General features: G+C 41.4%; 1 protein-coding gene across 8 annotated transcripts in view; it reads left to right on the top strand.

The window, feature by feature from the left end:
* Positions 1-19064, top strand: part of ATXN1 (ataxin 1) — a 408360-nt gene that overhangs the window by 46069 nt on the left and 343227 nt on the right. The window contains exon 1 of one of the 8 annotated variants that reach the window (XM_059179410.1): positions 16390-16923. The exons of the other annotated variants lie outside the window; for them this stretch is intronic. The gene's annotated coding sequence lies outside the window, so the exon portion shown is untranslated. Of the gene's footprint in view, positions 1-16389; positions 16924-19064 lie in introns of those variants that run through there. 8 annotated transcript variants of the gene reach the window in all.

Raw genomic sequence — 19064 nt, 5'->3', positions numbered from 1 at the left:
ATTGAACTAGATAAGAATTCACCCAGGTTAAATTTATTTTATTAGTTTAATGAATTAATAGCTCCTGTCTGGGACTTGTTGAAACTAGAACTAGAATGTAAGTTTGTTGTTTCATTATGATTTAGGATAGCCCTGAAGTTTAGCCTATGTCCATACTATAGCTCTCAAAGAAATGTATACAAGATGAGGTGCGGCAGGTTCCAATTATTAAGCATTATTAATTAAATTATTAATTTTTATTTTTATTAAGTAATATATTATTAAGTAATATATTACCAATTATTAAGTAAAATTTCTATATTATTAAATATATGTCTGTGTTTAGAAGAAGTCAGACATTGTAAGTGTTCAGTGTCATCTGAGAGATTTTTATTTCCTTCTTTGTCATTTCTATTTTTTCCAAAATGAATATATGTATTTTTAATACATGCTAAAAAGGAAACCAGTAACAAAAAGGAACGGATCAGGAAGGCTGAAGGAATTTGCCGTGCCTGTCTTTTTGAGTAGCTGTTTACAAATGCTGCTGGTAGTGGGTGCCCTCCCAACTGTGTTTCAGTTCCGTCAGATGGCATGTTCTATATCTGGTGATATGGGGGCTAGCTCCTAAAGGTGGGTGGGAGTGAGAAATTAGAGTAGCAGTCGTACGTGCTGATGGGGCCAGTCAAAATTTGACTATTATATTTTATTGAATTATTTTTAATGTGAAATTCGAGTCCAGGCTAAGGCATATGATTTTCTGTCACTTACCATCGTTTCTCAGTCTGCAAATTCTCACAAGTGTGGGTTTTGGCACCCAGACATGGGCACCTACTGTCGATGGGCCCAGCGTTCACCATGAGCAGCAGGAACGCTGATCCAGAAATCAGGAAATGGGCTCAGCTCTGTTGCTTAGTTTTGTAGCAGACTTGACTAAGTCATTCGCCTCCCTAAGCCCGGCTTCTTCATGTGCGAATGAGGGATAATCAGACAGTTCCAAACACCTCACAGGGTTATTTTGGAAATCCATTTCCAACAGATTATGAAATGCCATGCCTCGGGGTTGTTTGCAGTGCTGGCTTGGCCATCCTTCAACATTGTGGTTATGGGCAGGTGACAGAAGTTCTCTGGACCCCAGTAACGTATCTTTAGAGTACTATTTTTTTTTAAGTTTTATTTTATTTTATTTATTTATTGGACAGAGAGAGAGAGCGAGAGAAAGATCACAAGTAGGCAGAGAAGCAGGCAGAGAGAGTGGGGGAAGCAGGCTCCCTGCTGAGCAGAGATCTCAATGCAGGGCTCCATCCCAGGACCCTGGGATCATGACCTGAGCCGAAGGCAGAGGCGTAACCCACTGAGCCCCCCAGGCGCCCCTATGGTACTATTCTTTATAGAATCTTTAACTCTTCTATCCATCCAACACAGAGATGTGGGGTTCAGAGATAGTGGGTCAGAGGAGCACCCCGGAGGGCAAGTGGTCTTTAAACAGAGTAGACATCAGAATCACCCAGAGTGTTTGCAAAATCTCGGATTTCTGGGCCTGACCCCCAGGGTTTCTGTAATAGTGTGGGGCCTGAGAATGTGCATTTCTAATGCATTCCTCCAGGGTCTGGTGTGGCTGTCCCAGATGCCACCTTTAAGAGTACAGCTGGGAGGACTGTGTGCTCTATAAGCCTTCTCATAGAGCATACAGCATACAGTGGTGTGGTGGTCAGTATTCACCACCACCCCGCTCAGACTCACACACCCAAATCACCCAAACTAGATGTTTTTTGACATTCTTTCCTCTTCCTAAATATTTGATTCTCTCTCGACACCTCAACCAGTAGAAACACAAAGTGACTTTTGGACGAAGCAGTTCTCACCTGAGTCACCCTAAGTAACGTTGACAGATGGTGAGTACCCGGCTTCAGCTAGAACTCTGAGAGGCTTAATTCATACACGTATGTGCCCCAGAGGCCAGTGATGGCTTTTGGCTTCATTCTCCTTTTTTAAAAAATGCAGTGAGTAAGCTAATTTTATAGGAATGTCTCAGAAAGCTATTCCTGTAAACCCAGCATTGTTACATTGAAATAGAGGAAGCAGGGCTGATTAGTGCAATCTTACTGAAACCTCATCGTAGCTGTCCCTCCAGATTCAGAGGGTTTGCATGGGAACCCTCCTACTCACCCCTTATGGCTCTGTCGTATGGCGAAGTCGCGTTTGCTCACGTGGCCTCTCCTTGTTCAGACAGGGTTAATACCTCCCCGGGATTCTTTCACTGGACGGGATGAGTAAGCCGGGGAGACTCGGTATTAACTGCTTCATCAACTGTGTGTGTGAGTCATCTCCTGCTTGTCTTATTAATTCAACTGGAAGGCGGAGAAATGTTATCTCTGGTTCCTGAGGCCAGCTTGGGCTTCAGTGAACTAGGATACTCCCTCGAGGGGCTCGCGATCACTGTTTCATTCACTGACGAAGGGAATGAATCCGTTGTGAATCTCCTTAGTGTAGCCTGTGTACGTCAATGCATAAATGGCAAACTGCAGCCATGGTGGGATGTTTACGGATGATTAGCTGCTGCAGGTGGCATAGGAGCCCTGGAAGGGTTTTCTATGGAAGGTGGTTGACTTAAAAAAAAAAAAAAAAAAGGATAAATTCAGGTTATTCAAGTTCCTCTCCCCACTGCACGCCCCTCCTCTTGCTTCTGATTTGATTAACAGAGATACTAGGGGAAGAAGAGAACAGTTTTCCAAATAAAATTGCCTGGGATTTTTGTTCGAGTTTAATGTAGTAGCTAGATTATCTTGAAATACAGTTATATGCTTAGTTTCTACTTCTGATGCTCAGTTCGCTCGTGTCTTCCTGTTTGGCTTGTACCTTCCCCTTCTGACTCAGTTTTCTCTGTTTCTCTTCTTACTCTGTCAGACCGCTGTTCTTCCTCTCTGCCTTTGGCTTTTCTCACTTACCCTCTCCCTTGTATGGCCTTTTTCACTGAAGCATGTCTCTCCTCACTCTTTCTTTATCCCCACACAGACCCTCCACATGGAAGGTATCTTTCTCTTAATGAACACGTTCGTTTTGATTCAGGAAGAATTTACATACGGAGAAAGGGAACATAGATCTTAAACATGCAGTTCAGTGAGTTTTGATAAGTGGGTACCTCTCTGCAGTCAGCTCCCTGATCGGGATAGAAGACATTTCTATCACCCCAAAGAGTGTCTTTCTTCCTCCTTCCTGCCAGTTCCTATCACCCCGCTGCTCCTGGGCTCCATACAAATGGAATCGTTCGGTGCGTACCTTTTTTGTATCTGCTTTCTCTTGTTTAAGCAATTTTTGCGATTCACCCACGTCGTTGCATGTATGAAGACGTCATTGTTTTTAATTATTTGTCAAGTATGAGTAGGGGGGTGTGGAAGCAGAGGGAGAGGGAGACAGAGAGAATCCCAAGCAAACTCCGTAGTGAGCGTAGAGTCCAACATGAGCCTGGATCCCAGGACCCTGAGATCATGACCTGAGCCGAAATCAAGAGTCAGCCGCTTAACTGACTGAGCCACCCAGTGCCCCAAGATTTCCTGATTTTTTAAAATGCTGATTAGTACAGGGGTTCCTGGGTGGCTCAATCAGTTAAGCTTCCAGCTGTTTGTTTTGGCTCAGGTCATGAGCTCATGAAGGTTGGGATCAAGCCCACGAGAGCTCCACACTCAGTGGGGAGTCTGCTTGATGTTCTCTGCCTCTTCTCCTACCCCCACTCATCCTCTCTCTCTCTCTCAAATAAATAGATAAATCTTTAAAAAGAAATGCTGGCCAGTTTTCCATTGTGTATGTAGCTATACGTTATTCATTCACTTGTTCACAGATGTTTGGGTTGTATTCACATTTTCACTGTTCTGAAGAAAGCAGCTATAAACACCCTTGTGTTTTTGTGGACATATGTTTTCTTTCTTTTTCGAGTGGATTAAGTGGGACATAGGGTAGGTGTGTAGCTTTGTAAGAAATTGCTTATAAAAAGCAAGTGGTTGTAGCCTTGCATGCTTCCTCCAGAAGTGTGTGAAAGTTCTAGCCACTCCAAATCCTCACCAATATTTAGTGTTCTTGTTCTTTTTAATTTTAGCTATTCTAGTGGTTCAATGAAATATCACATGGCGTTAATTGCATTTCCTGATGACTAATGATGCCGAGCACCTTTTTCTTATGTGCTTTTTGGCCATTTGTTTTGTGTCTGTTCCAGTCCTTTGACCATTTAAAAAACTGGGTTGGTTGCCTTTTTTGGATGTGTAAGAGTTCTTTATATATGCTGGGTATAAGTCCTTTGTCAGAATATGTATTACCACATTCTTCCCCACTGTTTTGGCTTTTCTTTTCTTTTCTTTTTTCTTTTTTTCTTGAGTAGGATCCACACTGGGGTGGAGCCCACCCAGTGTAGGGCTCAAACTCACAACCCTGAGCTCAAGACGTGATCTGAGACTGAGAGTCAGATTCTTAACCAAATAAGCCACACCAGCACCCCATATCTTTTCATTTCTTAACTGTGCTTTTGGTCAACAGTTTTTAATTTTTTTCTTTTTCTTTCTTTCTTTCTTTTTTTTTTTTTTTAAGATCTCACTTATTTGACAGAGAGAAAGAGATCACAAGTAGGCAGGGAAGCAGGCAGAGAGAGAAGGGGGGGAAGCAGGCTCCCTGCTGAGCAGAGAGCCCGATGCGGGGCTGGATCCCAGGACCCTGAGATCATGACCTAAGCCGAAGGCAGAGGCTTAACCCACTGAGCCACCCAGGCACCATGACCCGAGCCAAAGGCTGCTGCTTAACCAACTGAGCCACCCAGGAGTCCCTAACATTACTATTTAAGTCTGTGTCCCATCTCAAATTAGTTTTAATGTATGGTGTGAGGTGTAGGGGTGAAGGTTCAAGATTTTTTTCATACATTTATTGAACTGTATGAAACCATTATGGTTAAGATTTTCTTTTCTTATCAAATCACTTTATCGCCTTTGTTAGAAATCAAGTGATTGTGTTTGTACTGTTTCAAGACTCTTTCTTCTGTTCCATTGATCTGCATGCTATACTGTCAATACCATACTGACTTGTTTAGAATAACTTTACCGTAAGTCTGGTAGTGTGAATCCTCTAACTTTGTACTTCTTTTTCAAGATTGTTTTGGGTATTTTAGCTCTTTAGGGTTCCATGTAAATTTAAGCATTGGCTTGGTGATGAGCACTGGATGTTAACTAAAATAAAAACTTAAAAACAAAACAAAACAAAATAAATAAAACAAATTGTACAGCTGAGAATAAAACCTTTTAGAAGTTTGTCTGGACTGCATTGAATTACGAGAAATCAATTTAAGGACAGTTGACATTTTAGCAACTTTGAGATTTCCAATTAAAAAAGCACTATGTCGACTGAGTCAAGATGGCGGAGAAGTAGCAAGCTGAGACTGCTTCAGCTAGCCGGAGATCAGCTAGATAGCTTATCTAAAGATTGCAAACACCTGAAAATCCATCGGCAGATCGAAGAGAAGAAGAACAGCAATTCTGGAAACAGAAAAACAACCACTTTCTGAAAGGTAGGACCGGCGGAGAAGTGAATCCAAAGCGACGGGAAGATAGACCCCGGGGGGAGGGGCCGGCTCCCGGCAAGCGGCGGAGCAACCGTGCACAAAATCAGGACTTTTAAAAGTCTGTTCCGCTGAGGGACATCGCTCCAGAGGCTAAACCGGGGCGAAGCCCACGCGGGGTCAGCGTGGCCTCAGGTCCCGCAGGGTCACAGAAGGATCGGGGGTGTCTGAGTGTCGCAGAGCTTGCGGGTATTGGAACGGGAAAGCCGGCTACAGAGGCAGAGCCGACAGTAAGCTCGCAGCTCCGTGTTACCTTGAACCGGTCGCAGGCTCGGTGAGCTCGGAGCACGGCCGGAGGTCAGGCAGACGGGAGTAACTGGGCGCTGTTCTCTGAGGGTGCACTGAGGAGTGCGGCCCTGGGCTCTCGGCTCCTCCGGGCCGGAGACCAGGAGGCCGCCATTTGTATTCCCGTCCTCTGGAACTCTACAGAAAGCACTCAGGGAACAAAAGCTCCTGAAAGCAAACCCGAGCCGATTACTCACCCCGGCCCTGGGTAAGGGCGGTGTAATTCCGCCTGGGGCAAAGACACTTGAGAATCACTACACCAGGCCCCTCCCCCAGAAGATCAACAAGAAATCCAGCCGAGACCAAGTTCACCTACCAAGGAGTGCGGTTTCAATACCAAGGAGAGCAGCAGAATTCCAGAGGAGGAGAAAGCCAAACACGGAACTCATGGCTTTTTTCCTGTGATTTTTTTTAGTCTTGCAGTTAATTTAATTTTTTCTTTTTCATTTTTTTTTTTTCTCGCCTTCGGGTAAAATTTTTTTTTTTTAACTGTTACCTTTTTCTTTTTTAACGATTTTTTACTAGTTTATCTAATATATATATTTTTTCTTTTTTACATTTTTCTTAGGTGTGTTCTTTTTTTAAAAATTCTTTTCTTTTCTTTTCTTTTTTTTTTTTCTTTTCTTTTTGTTTTTTTTTTTTTCTTTCTTCCTTTTTGAACCTCTTTTTATCCCCTTTCTCCCCACTCACGATTTTGGATCTCTTCTAATTTTGTTAAAGCATATTTTCCTGGGGTTGTTGCCACCCTTTTAGCATTTTACTTGCCCCTTCATTTACTCTTATCTGGACAAAATGACAAGACATAAAAATTCAACACAAAAAAAAGAACAAGAGGCAGTACCGAAGGCTAGGGACCTAATCAATACAGACATCGGTAATATGTCAGATCTAGAGTTCAGAATGACAATTCTCAAGGTTCTAGCCGGGCTCGAAAAAGGCATGGAAGATATTAGAGAAACCCTCTCGAGAGATATAAAAGCCCTTTCTGGAGAAATAAAAGAACTAAAATCTAACCAAGGTGAAATCAAAAAAGCTATTAATGAGGTGCAATCAAAAATGGAGGCTCTAACTGCTAGGATAAATGAGGCAGAAGAAAGAATTAGTGATATAGAAGACCAAATGACAGAGAATAAAGAAGCTGAGCAAAAGAGGGACAAACAGCTACTGGACCACGAGGGGAGAATTCGAGAGATAAGTGACACCATAAGACGAAACAACATTAGAATAATTGGGATTCCAGAAGAAGAAGAAAGAGAGAGGGGAGCAGAAGGTATACTGGAGAGAATTATTGGGGAGAATTTCCCCAATATGGCAAAGGGAACGAGCATCAAAATTCAGGAGGTTCAGAGAACGCCCCTCAAAATCAATAAGAATAGGCCCACACCCCGTCACCTAATAGTAAAATTTACAAGTCTCAGTGACAAAGAGAAAATCCTGAAAGCAGCCCGGGAAAAGAAGTCTGTAACATACAATGGTAAAAATATTAGATTGGCAGCTGACTTATCCACAGAGACCTGGCAGGCCAGAAAGAGCTGGCATGATATTTTCAGAGCACTAAACGAGAAAAACATGCAGCCAAGAATACTATATCCAGCTAGGCTATCATTGAAAATAGAAGGAGAGATTAAAAGCTTCCAGGACAAACAACAACTGAAAGAATTTGCAAATACCAAACCAGCTCTACAGGAAATATTGAAAGGGGTCCTCTAAGCAAAGAGAGAGCCTACAAGTGGTAGATCAGAAAGGAACAGAGACCATATACAGTAACAGTCACCTTACAGGCAATACAATGGCACTAAATTCATATCTCTCAATACTTACCCTGAATGTGAATGGGCTAAATGCCCCTGTCAAAAGACACAGGGTATCAGAATGGATTAAAAAACAAAACCCATCTATATGTTGCCTCCAAGAAACACATTTTAAGCCCGAAGACACCTCCAGATTTAAAGTGAGGGGGTGGAAAAGAATTTACCATGCTAATGGACATCAGAAGAAAGCAGGAGTGGCAATCCTTATATCAGATCAATTAGATTTTAAGCCAAAGACTATAATAAGAGATGAGGAAGGACACTATATCATACTCAAAGGGTCTGTCCAACAAGAAGATTTAACAATTTTAAATATCTATGCCCCCAATGTGGGAGCAGCCAACTATATAAACCAATTAATAACAAAATCAAAGAAACACATCAACAATAATACAATAATAGTAGGGGACTTTAACACTCCCCTCACTGAAATAGACAGGTCATCCAAGCAAAAGATCAGCAAGGAAATAAAGGCCTTAAACGACACACTGGACCAGATGGACATCACAGATATATTCAGAGCATTTCATCCCAAAGCAACAGAATACACATTCTTCTCTAGTGCACATGGAACATTCTCCAGAATAGATCACATCCTCGGTCCTAAATCAGGACTCAACCGGTATCAAAAGATTGGGATCATTCCCTGCATATTTTCAGACCACAATGCTCTAAAGCTAGAACTCAACCACAAAAGGAAGTTTGGAAAGAACCCAAATACATGGAGACTAAACAGTATCCTTCTAAAGAATGAATGGGTCAACCGGGAAATTAAAGAAGAATTGAAAAAAATCATGGAAACAAATGATAATGAAAATACAACGGTTCAAAATCTGTGGGACACAACAAAGGCAGTCCTGAGAGGAAAATATATAGCGGTACAAGCCTTTCTCAAGAAACAAGAAAGGTCTCAGGTACACAACCTAACCCTACACCTAAAGGAGCTGGAGAAAGAACAAGAAAGAAACCCTAAGCCCAGCAGGAGAAGAGAAATCATAAAGATCAGAGCAGAAATCAATGAAATAGAAACCAAAAAAACAATAGAACAAATCAACGAAACTAGGAGCTGGTTCTTTGAAAGAATTAATAAAATTGATAAACCCCTGGCCCGACTTATCAAAAAGAAAAGAGAAAGGACCCAAATAAATAAAATCATGAATGAAAGAGGAGAGATCACAACTAACACCAAAGAAATACAAACTATTATAAGAACATACTATGAGCAACTCTATGGCAATAAATTTGACAATCTAGAAGAAATGGATGCATTCCTAGAAACATATAAACTACCACAACTGAACCAGGAAGAAATAGAAAGCCTGAACAGACCCATAACCAGTAAGGAGATTGAAACAGTCATTAAAAATCTCCAAACAAACAAAAGCCCAGGGCCAGACGGCTTCCCGGGGGAATTCTACCAAACATTTAAAGAAGAACTAATTCCTATTCTCCTGAAACTGTTCCAAAAAATAGAAATGGAAGGAAAACTTCCAAACTCATTTTATGAAGCCAGCATCACCTTGATCCCAAAACCAGACAAGGATCCCACCAAAAAAGAGAGCTATAGACCGATATCCTTGATGAACACAGATGCGAAAATACTCAACAAAATACTAGCCAATAGGATTCAACAGTACATTAAAAAGATTATTCACCACGACCAAGTGGGATTTATTCCAGGGCTGCAAGGTTGGTTCAACATCCGCAAATCAGTCAATGTGATACAACACATCAATAAAAGAAAGAACAAGAACCATATGATACTCTCAATAGATGCTGAAAAAGCATTTGACAAAGTACAACATCCCTTCCTGATCAAAACTCTTCAAAGTGTAGGAATAGAGGGCACATACCTCAATATCATCAAAGCCATCTATGAAAAACCCACCGCAAATATCATTCTCAATGGAGAAAAACTGAAAGCTTTTCCGCTAAGGTCAGGAACACGGCAGGGATGTCCATTATCACCACTGCTATTCAACATCGTACTAGAGGTTCTAGCCTCAGCAATCAGACAACAAAAGGAAATTAAAGGCATCCAAATCGGCAAAGAAGAAGTCAAATTATCACTCTTCGCAGATGATATGATACTATATGTGGAAAACCCAAAAGACTCCACTCCAAAACTGCTAGAACTTATACAGGAATTCAGTAAAGTGTCAGGATATAAAATCAATGCACAGAAATCAGTTGCATTTCTCTACACCAACAGCAAGACAGAAGAAAGAGATATTAAGGAGTCAATCCCATTTACAATTGCATCCAAAACCATAAGATACCTAGGAATAAACCTAACCAAAGAGACACAGAATCTATACTCAGAAAACTATAAAGTACTCATGAAAGAAATTGAGGAAGACACAAAGAAATGGAAAAATGTTCCATGCTCCTGGATTGGAAGAATAAATATTGTGAAAATGTCTATGCTACCTAAAGCAATCTACACATTTAATGCAATTCCTATCAAAGTACCATCCATCTTTTTCAAAGAAATGGAACAAATAATGCTAAAATTTATATGGAACCAGAAAAGACCTCGAATAGCCAAAGGGATATTGAAAAAGAAAGCCAACGTTGGTGGCATCACAATTCCGGACTTCAAGCTCTATTACAAAGCTGTCATCATCAAGACAGCATGGTACTGGCACAAAAACAGACACATAGATCAATGGAACAGAATAGAGAGCCCAGAAATAGACCCTCAAATCTATGGTCAACTAATCTTCGACAAAGCAGGAAAGAATGTCCAATGGAAAAAAGACAGCCTTTTCAATAAATGGTGCTGGGAAAATTGGACAGCCACATGCAGAAAAATGAAATTGGACCATTTCCTTACACCACACACAAAAATAGACTCAAGATGGATGAAGGACCTCAATGTACGAAAGGAATCCATCAAAATCCTTGAGGAGAACACGGGCAGCAACCTCTTCGACCTCTGCCGCAGCAACATCTTCCTAGGAACAACGCAAAAGGCAAGGGAAGCAAGGGAAAAAATGAACTACTGGGATTTCATCAAGATCAAAAGCTTTTGCACAGCAAAGGAAACAGTTCACAAAATCAAAAGACAACTGACAGAATGGGAGAAGATATTTGCAAACGACATATCAGATAAAGGACTAGTGTCCAGAATCTATAAAGAACTTAGCAAACTCAACACCCAAAGAACAAATAATCCAATCAAGAAATGGGCAGAGGACATGAACAGACATTTCTGCAAAGAAGACATCCAGATGGCGAACAGACACATGAAAAAGTGCTCCATATCACTCGGCATCAGGGAAATACAAATCAAAACCACAATGAGATATCACCTCACACCAGTCAGAATGGCTAAAATCAACAAGTCAGGAAATGACAGATGCTGGCGAGGATGCGGAGAAAGGGGAACCCTCCTACACTGTTGGTGGGAATGCAAGCTGGTGCAGCCACTCTGGAAAACAGCATGGAGGTTCCTCAAAATGTTGAAAATAGAACTGCCCTATGACCCAGCAATTGCACTATTGGGTATTTACCCTAAAGATACAAATGTAGTGATCCAAAGGGGCACATGCACCCGAATGTTTATAGCAGCAATGTCCACAATAGCCAAACTATGGAAAGAACCTAGATGTCCATCAACAGATGAATGGATCAAGAAGATGTGGTATATATACACAATGGAATACTATGCAGCCATCAAAAGAAATGAAATCTTGCCATTTGCAACAACATGGATGGAACTAGAGCGTATCATGCTTAGCGAAATAAGTCAAGCAGAGAAAGACAACTATCATATGATCTCCCTGATATGAGGAAGTGGTGATGCAACATGGAGGCTTAAGTGGGTAGAAGAAGAATAAATGAAACAAGATGGGATTGGGAGGGAGACAAACCATAAGTGACTCTTAATCTCACAAAACAAACTGAGGGTTGCCGGGGGGAGGGGGTTTGGGAGAAGGGGTTGGGATTATGGACATTGGGGAGGGCATGTGATTTGGTGAGTGCTGTGAAGTGTGTAAACCTGGTGATTCACAGACCTGTACCCCTGGGGATAAAAATATATGTTTATAAAAAATAAAAAAATTAAAAAAAAAAAATAAATAAAAAATAAAAAAAATAAAAAAATAAAAAAAAGCACTATGTCTCCCTGTTCTCTTATTTAGTAATTTCTCCCAGTAATGTTTCCCTGTTTTGCAGAGGCATTTCACATTTTCTTTTTTTGTAAAATTTAACCATATTGTAGGTTTTTTGATACTATAGTAAGTTTAAATTTTTAGAATCGTATTTTCAAATTATTTGATATTTAGATAAAGAAATACTTTTGTTTATTGACATTATATCTTTGGGACTGCTAAATATTGTTTATTGACATTATATCTTAGGGATTGCTAAATTCACTTACTGGTGAAGACACATAACCATGTTCCTTATCTTAGGGGGAAAGCGTTCACACTTTCACCGTTAACTGTGATGTTAACTCCTAAGATTTTCATGATTGTCCTCTATTGGCTTGGAGAAGTTTCCTTCTATTCCTTATTTTCCAAGGGATGTTTGTCTGTTGTTATCAGCAAAGGATTTTGAATTTCATGTAGTTCTTTTTCTGCATCTATTAAGATGCTCTATCACTTTTTCCCCCTTAATCCTGGTGAATTACATTGATTGATTGATTGATTTTAAAAGTTTACCAACCCTGAGTTTCTGGGATAAGAAAAAGTTATCATTTTGAAGGTATCACTATTCTTCTTACCTACTCTTTCAATATTAAGTACTTTTTTTTTTTTTTACCATTGTGTCCATTAAGGATATTTGTCTCTTATTTTCTTCCCTTGTGTAGTATTTATAGGTTTTGGTGTTAGTGTTACGTTGGTCTCATATGATGTATGGTGTATTGCTTCACTTTTCCTTGAAAGAATTTTTTGTAGGATTTTATCTCTTTTAAAGATTTGGTAAAATCCAGTAGTGAAACCATTGGGCCTGGAATTTTCTTTGTGTAAAGGTTCTAAAATTATTACAAATATGATTAAAAATATACAGTAAAGTGTCCTTTTTTCTTATGGTATACAGTTTTCTGAATTTTAATACATCTGTAAAATTGAATAGGCACCACTGCAGTCAGGATACATGACAGTTGAATCATGGTGTGCTAAGGTTTTGATAATGAATTCAGTTTCTTAACAGAGAGCAGACTATTCCCATTCTTAATTTATTCTTCATTATGTTTTGGTAAATTATATTTCCAATTTTTCAAGAAATTGTTCCTTTCATCTGAGTTGTCAAATTTATTGACACAAACTCTTTATAATATTTCCTTATTATCTGTTTAGCGTGTGTAGGATCTCTAAAAATATCCCCCTTTTCATTTCTGCTCTTGGTTATTTTGTCTTTTACTTTTGTGATCAGTTAATTAATTTTGTCTTTCCCAAGAATACACTGTTGCTTGTTTTCTGTTTCATTGATTTCCATTCTTACCTTTATTATTTCCTTCTTTGTCCTTCCTTTGGGTTTAATTTATTCTCCTTTTTCTAGATCATTGATTTGAAGTTTTTCTTCTTTTCTCTTAATGGTGCACACAGTTTTAGGATTATAATATCTTCCTAATGAGTATATACCCTTTAATTATTATAACGGTCCTTTGGCTCTAGTAATTCTTGTCCACAAGTCTCCTGATACGGATGGATGTGGCCGTAATAGCTGTTGGCTGTTCAGATGTCAGTGACCAACTTGCCATGAATCCTCATAGTTTTGTTGCTTGGCACAAATTCTGATGTATAATAAATACTTTTATTGTTATGTCACTCAGTATAGACGGGCCCCGACTTAAGATGGTTTGACTTAGAATATTTCAATTTTATGACGGAGCAAAAGCGCTATGCCTTTAGTAGAAACCACACTTAGAATTTTGAATTTTGATCTTTTATTGGGTGTCCATGTATGCAGTGTGATGTTCTCCCATGGTGTGGGGCAGCTGCAGCTTCTCAGCCTCTGGTCCCAAGAGTAGACACTGGCTCAACCGACAACCGTTCCGAACCCATACAACCAACTATTCTGGTTTTCACTCTCAGTAAAATATCTAAGTGTTCCGAGCACATGGAGGTAGCCTAAGCTGAGTTGTGATGTTCAGTAAGGGTGCACCTGTTAAATGCATTTTCAACTTGGATATTTTCATCCTATAGAGGGTTTATGAGGACATAACCCTACTGTAATTCAAGGAGCATCTATATTTTGTTATTTCCATTTTCATTCCTTCAGGGCTGTTTAATAGTAAGTATTTTTAATTTCCAGGAACATGGGGAGTTTTTAAACTTTTTTTTTTTATTGCTAACTCCATTTTAATTTTTTTTATTTATCTGGTTTTCTCCAAAGGTGCTACTTTAAATATTTTGAGGCCATTTTGTTAGGTGCGTATGTGTTTTTCATCATACAGTCTTCTTCACTGATGATTCCTTTTGCCAGTATAGAATGTCCCTTGTGGTCATTTATAATGCTTTTTTTTAAAAAAAGATTTTATTTATTTATTTGACAGACAGAGATCACAAGTAGGCAGAGAGGCAGGCAGAGAGAGAGGAGGAACCAGGCTTCCTGCTGAGCAGAGAGCCCAATGCTGGGCTCGATCCCAGGACCCTGAGACCATGACCTGAGCTGAAGGCAGAGGCTTTAACCCACTAAGCCACCCCTATGCCCCATTTATAATGCTTTTTACCTCATGTTCCATTTATTTGATATTAAAAGTTCCATTTATTTGATATTAAAAGTCCTGGGTTTTTTTTTATTTCATTCATATTTTTTTAGTTCTTTATTTTCATCTTTGTTTTATACTTCCTTTTAAATGGATCACTGTTTTTTTCCCCACATACTGTGCAATACTAGTCTTGTTATTTTTTATTTCTTTAGAGAGAGAGTGTGAATGGAGCTGGGACAGAGGGAGAGAGGGAGGGAGAGAGAGAATCCTAAATGGGCTCCACATGAGGCTTGATCTCTCAACCCTAAGATCATGACTTGAGCCAAAATCAAGAGTTGGAGGCTCAACCCACTGAGCCACCCACGCACCCCTACTAGTCTCTGTTTTGATTATTGACTTTATACCCAATTATAATTATTTTTATTAAGACTTTTCAGTTTTGTCTAATTTTGTTCTACTTGCCATTTATTTTTTCCCTTTCCTTCCTTCCTTTAGATAGGTTGAATTTTCTTTGGGTAGTTTAAAAGAACACATCTTATATCATTCTTACAGTGCTTACCTTTATCTTAACCTAAACTTAGCTTGTCTAAGACTTATCAGTGACTTCATTGTTCCCCAAATCACTCCTCACCTCATAACCATGAGACCTCTCCTGTATCAGACCCCTGTTTTCCCCAGTTTGCCCCCTTCTGAACTTCTCCTAAGAGTTTCCCTGGATACTTGTATTAGTGATGGGATTAGTGATACTTTGAGATGCGTATCAGTCTGCAGCCTGTGCAACTGTCCCATCTTGTTTGGAACCAGAAGTGACTTGATCTTTTAGAAAGTTCTTGCTTCTGACAAAATGGAGGGTAGAATTGATTGGGGTGACACTGGAGGCAGAGAGATACCCCTAGGGGTCTGTTGCAGTAGTGCAGGAGAGTTTAGGATGGTGGCAGTTCAATGGAAGGACTAGGGGAACATTGGTAATCTTGGTGTGTTTGTACTTGAGGAGTGTGGGAGATAGAGAAATTGATGAAGCTAAGCACGGTGGTAAATACATTACATTTCTCTACTTTTTTGTATTCTATTGTATTCTTTTTCGTGTTCTGTTCTCTTCCAAATTCCAGTTATCCTGTTTCTCATGAGATTAAACGAGGAAAAGCACGTGAAGTACGTGACATATCCTGGTCTAGAGGTGATCGTTTAAAAAAGTGAATGCTGATTTCCACCTTTCTACCTCACACGACTCTATGAATGGGTGTAGGAAGGCTTCAGGTGAGCCAGGAGGAGGAAGTGGCTTTTGTCGTTTGTGTTGTTTCTGCACTGGAGAGCAGTGGATAATGTAATTATTTTATTTTGTTCTTTGTCACTTTAAATTTGAATTGCCGATGGGACATCGAGGTAGCAGATGCTTGGATATATCCATCTAGAGCTGATAGGAGACAGGGATTTGAGAATTGTTAGTAAAACTATAGGAGGTCTTCCAGCAGGGCATGACAGAGTGAGAAAGAGAAGAGAGCCTTGAGAAAACATTTATGGGTTGGATTTGGAAGAAGATCCACCAGAGAAAATGAGGAGGCCTGGATTCTTGTCCCAGTTCTGACACTGACTGGTTTTCTTAACCTTTGGAGAAACAATCCTTTCAGGGGCTTCTCGTTTCTTTCTTCTTCTTCTTCTTTTTTTTTTTTTTTTTAAGATTTATTTGTTTATTTGGCAGAGAGAGAAATCACAAGCAGGCAGAGAGAGAGGAGGAAGCAGGCTCCCTGCTGAGCAAAGAGCCTGATGCAGGGCTCGATCCCAGGACCCTGAGATCCTGACCTGAGGCTTTAAGCCACTGAGCCACCCAGGTGCCCTGGGGGCTTCCCTTTCTTTTGAGCTTCTCTCTCTCTTCACCCCCCCTTTCCTCCTTCCCTCCCTCCCTTCATTCTAAATTAATTTAACAAATGTTTCATGGACACCTGCACAGGATACAGAACCACAGAGAAGGGGTATGTAAATCGGACTAACTGGGGGGGAAAGGGGAGTCAGAGGAGGCTTTCAGAATACATGTCCTTCAAACTAAGCGTTTGGGAATGAGGAGTAGTTTAGACAAGCATGTGCAAAGAGAGACCAAAAAAAAAGTTGCAGAGTGGTGTACGGGCAGACAGAAGAGGCAAGCGTGGGTCTGGGAGGCAGGCCTGGCAGCCCCGGAGAGGTTCAAGGCTAGATCAGGGAGGGGCCTTGTGTGCTGAACCCGGGAACCTGGCTTTTATCCAGAATGTCAAGCCAACCCCAAACCTACTGAGGGCCCTGAGGTGGGGATGTGAGAAGGCAGGTGTGTGTTTTAGAGACCTCATTTTTTTAGTGTTGGGCATGTGGCACGAAAAGGGACCAGGTGGTTGGCAGGGAGACCAGAGAGGAAACAGTTACAGGTGACAGAGGAATGTTTATTTAACCACCGTGGAGCACCTGCTCCTTGCTAATCACTGGTCTGTGTGCTGCGGATCCTGCATGGGCCAGGACACACAGGCCCCTCCTTTTCAGGGAGCTGGGAGTGATCCTGGAAGTGACAGACGGGGCAAGAGCCCACAGAGAAGAGGAATGTGAACGAGGCAGGATCTAAGGACTTGAAGGTGCGTGAGAGGGCGGGGTTTCTGCTTTGGACCAGCCGGTGGACAGCAACACCACGCATGGCAATGGGGGGCCTGGCAGAAGAACTAAGGAGGGCCTCCGGGTGGAGGTGTCCTCAGCTAAACAGCTCTAGACCTCAGAAGGGGCCTCTGCAGCTTACTTCTCTGCTAAATCAAAGAATGGAACTAGATGTTCAACTTGATTATATTCGATTCCATGACTGCGTCTCAGTGTCCGCCTCTGATGGTGGCTTCGCTGAGGACCAGACTTCCTTCTGCATCTCCCCAGAACCTCCTATGGAGCTGGCCAGTACGGTAGGGTTACTCGGGGTTTGAGGTGGACCTGGAACCCAGGGCTGTTGATTTCATTACTCTCCACGGGTCCTTGCTTTCCTCTGACCCCGCCAGTCGCCTCCTTGCCTTTGGCTTGCTGTGTAAACTGCCTCGGGCCATTCTCCCATATTCCTATCCCCTGCGCTCACAGAATGTTCCAGCTCCGCGAGCTTTTAGGATGGCTTGGGTCCACTCTGTGCATTCACAGAGAAGAGGCCTGGTGGCAGGTGGCGAGGTTTCCAAAGCAGTAGTAGGGCTAAGATTAGATCTCTTAATTCACTGGTCCCTCTGGCACTGCGTTCCCTCCCCTCCCTTGGTTCACACTGGGGTCCTCAGAGAGTGAGCTCTCAGGCAGGTATTTGTGCAGAAGTCTGGAAATGATTAGGTTCTGTGTGTGTGGCTCGGAGACCTTATGTCAAGATTGCCAGGAAGCATCAGGTTCCTTTAGCTCCGACGGAGGGAGACGGTGTCCTTGAGGCCATGCTTGGACTCGGGCAGCCGTGGGCCTGCAGGTCCCTGTGTGGGTGCCCTCCGAAGGCTCCGTGTCAGGAATCATTTCACCCCAGGTGGGGACTCACACTGCTCTGCGCCTTCAAAGCAAAAGTAAAAAGTGCAGAAATGACCCGACTGAGTGTGAGAAGCACTTCTCGCTGCTAAGAGTTTCAAGTGCGGGAGAAAGAGACGTGTTGAAAGAACATTGACTTTCATCAGCTTTGAGCATCTGCTTTTTATTCTTTAAAAGGAAGCAACACCTCAAATTACAGCAGTCCCTCGGCAAGCAGGCACTTGAGATTTTGATCTGGGCAGATTCTTCGAGGGAGTGCCTCGCACGGAGCTCTTAGGAGTGATTTGTCGAATGACAGCTTTTGTGGGGAAGGGGACAGGGCAGCAAAGACAGGGAAGGAACGCCTCTGCGAAACAGCAAATGAGCCATTTCTCTCCTGCCTGGGTGCTAGTGGAAACTGTTCTCAGCAGACCCCGGAGACCAAATTAAAATAGATAGGAAACGAAAGCTAAACACCATGTTTTTAAAAAAAAAAAAAAAAAAAAAAAAAAAATCAAAAAAATTTTTTTTTTATTTTTAATGCGGTGCCTGCTTCCAGAGCCCTCCTGCAGCGTGGGTCCCATCATCATTTCCCCTCTTTTATGTAGATTTTATTATTTTTACTGTGCCTGAAATGCCCAGCATAAAACTTGCCCATTAAGCATTTTCAATGTGGGGTTCCGTGACATGAAGTCCGTTCACAGTCATGTAGGTCACGGCTATCCTACAGCGGTAGTTTTTTTTATTTTAGGGGCAAGTTTCCCAAACGAGGCATCTTGGGAAGTGGGGAAGGGTCACCCCTAACTCCACAGCCCAGCATTACTGCTGTTCTAATGAACACGGTGGTCTCCGACGTCTTTCCGCTTATCCATATGGTTTTGTGCAGACCTGCAGCCGTGTTCAGGGAGGTGATATGTGAATTTCAGAGCTGTAAGGGAAGTTAAGCACAGTTCCTTCCATTACCCCCTTTTCCAGATTAAGAGATAGATAGCTCAGAGGGACAGTGGCTTGTGTCGCTGGATGGTGGCGGAGCTGGGTCCAGAGTTCAGGTGCTCCACTGCCTGAGACCAGTGCCCTGGGCTGGTCTGTCTTTAGTTTCAAAATGTGTTATAAAAAATTTATCGGTGGTTTATTTTTAGGATAATCTTTCTCTCTCTCTCTCCCTCCTTCTTTGTGTGGTTTCTATGTCTGGATTTTTTAAAATGCCGTTTTCAAACAGGAATTTGTTTTATTTTTTTAATTTTTTAAAAGATTTTTATTTATTTAT

This window comes from Mustela lutreola, chromosome 6 (genome assembly GCF_030435805.1).
Source record: "Mustela lutreola isolate mMusLut2 chromosome 6, mMusLut2.pri, whole genome shotgun sequence".
Taxonomy (NCBI): Eukaryota; Metazoa; Chordata; class Mammalia; order Carnivora; family Mustelidae; genus Mustela; species Mustela lutreola.
The sequence above is the reverse complement of the archived record's forward strand: the minus strand, read 5'-3'. Positions and strand labels throughout refer to the sequence as shown.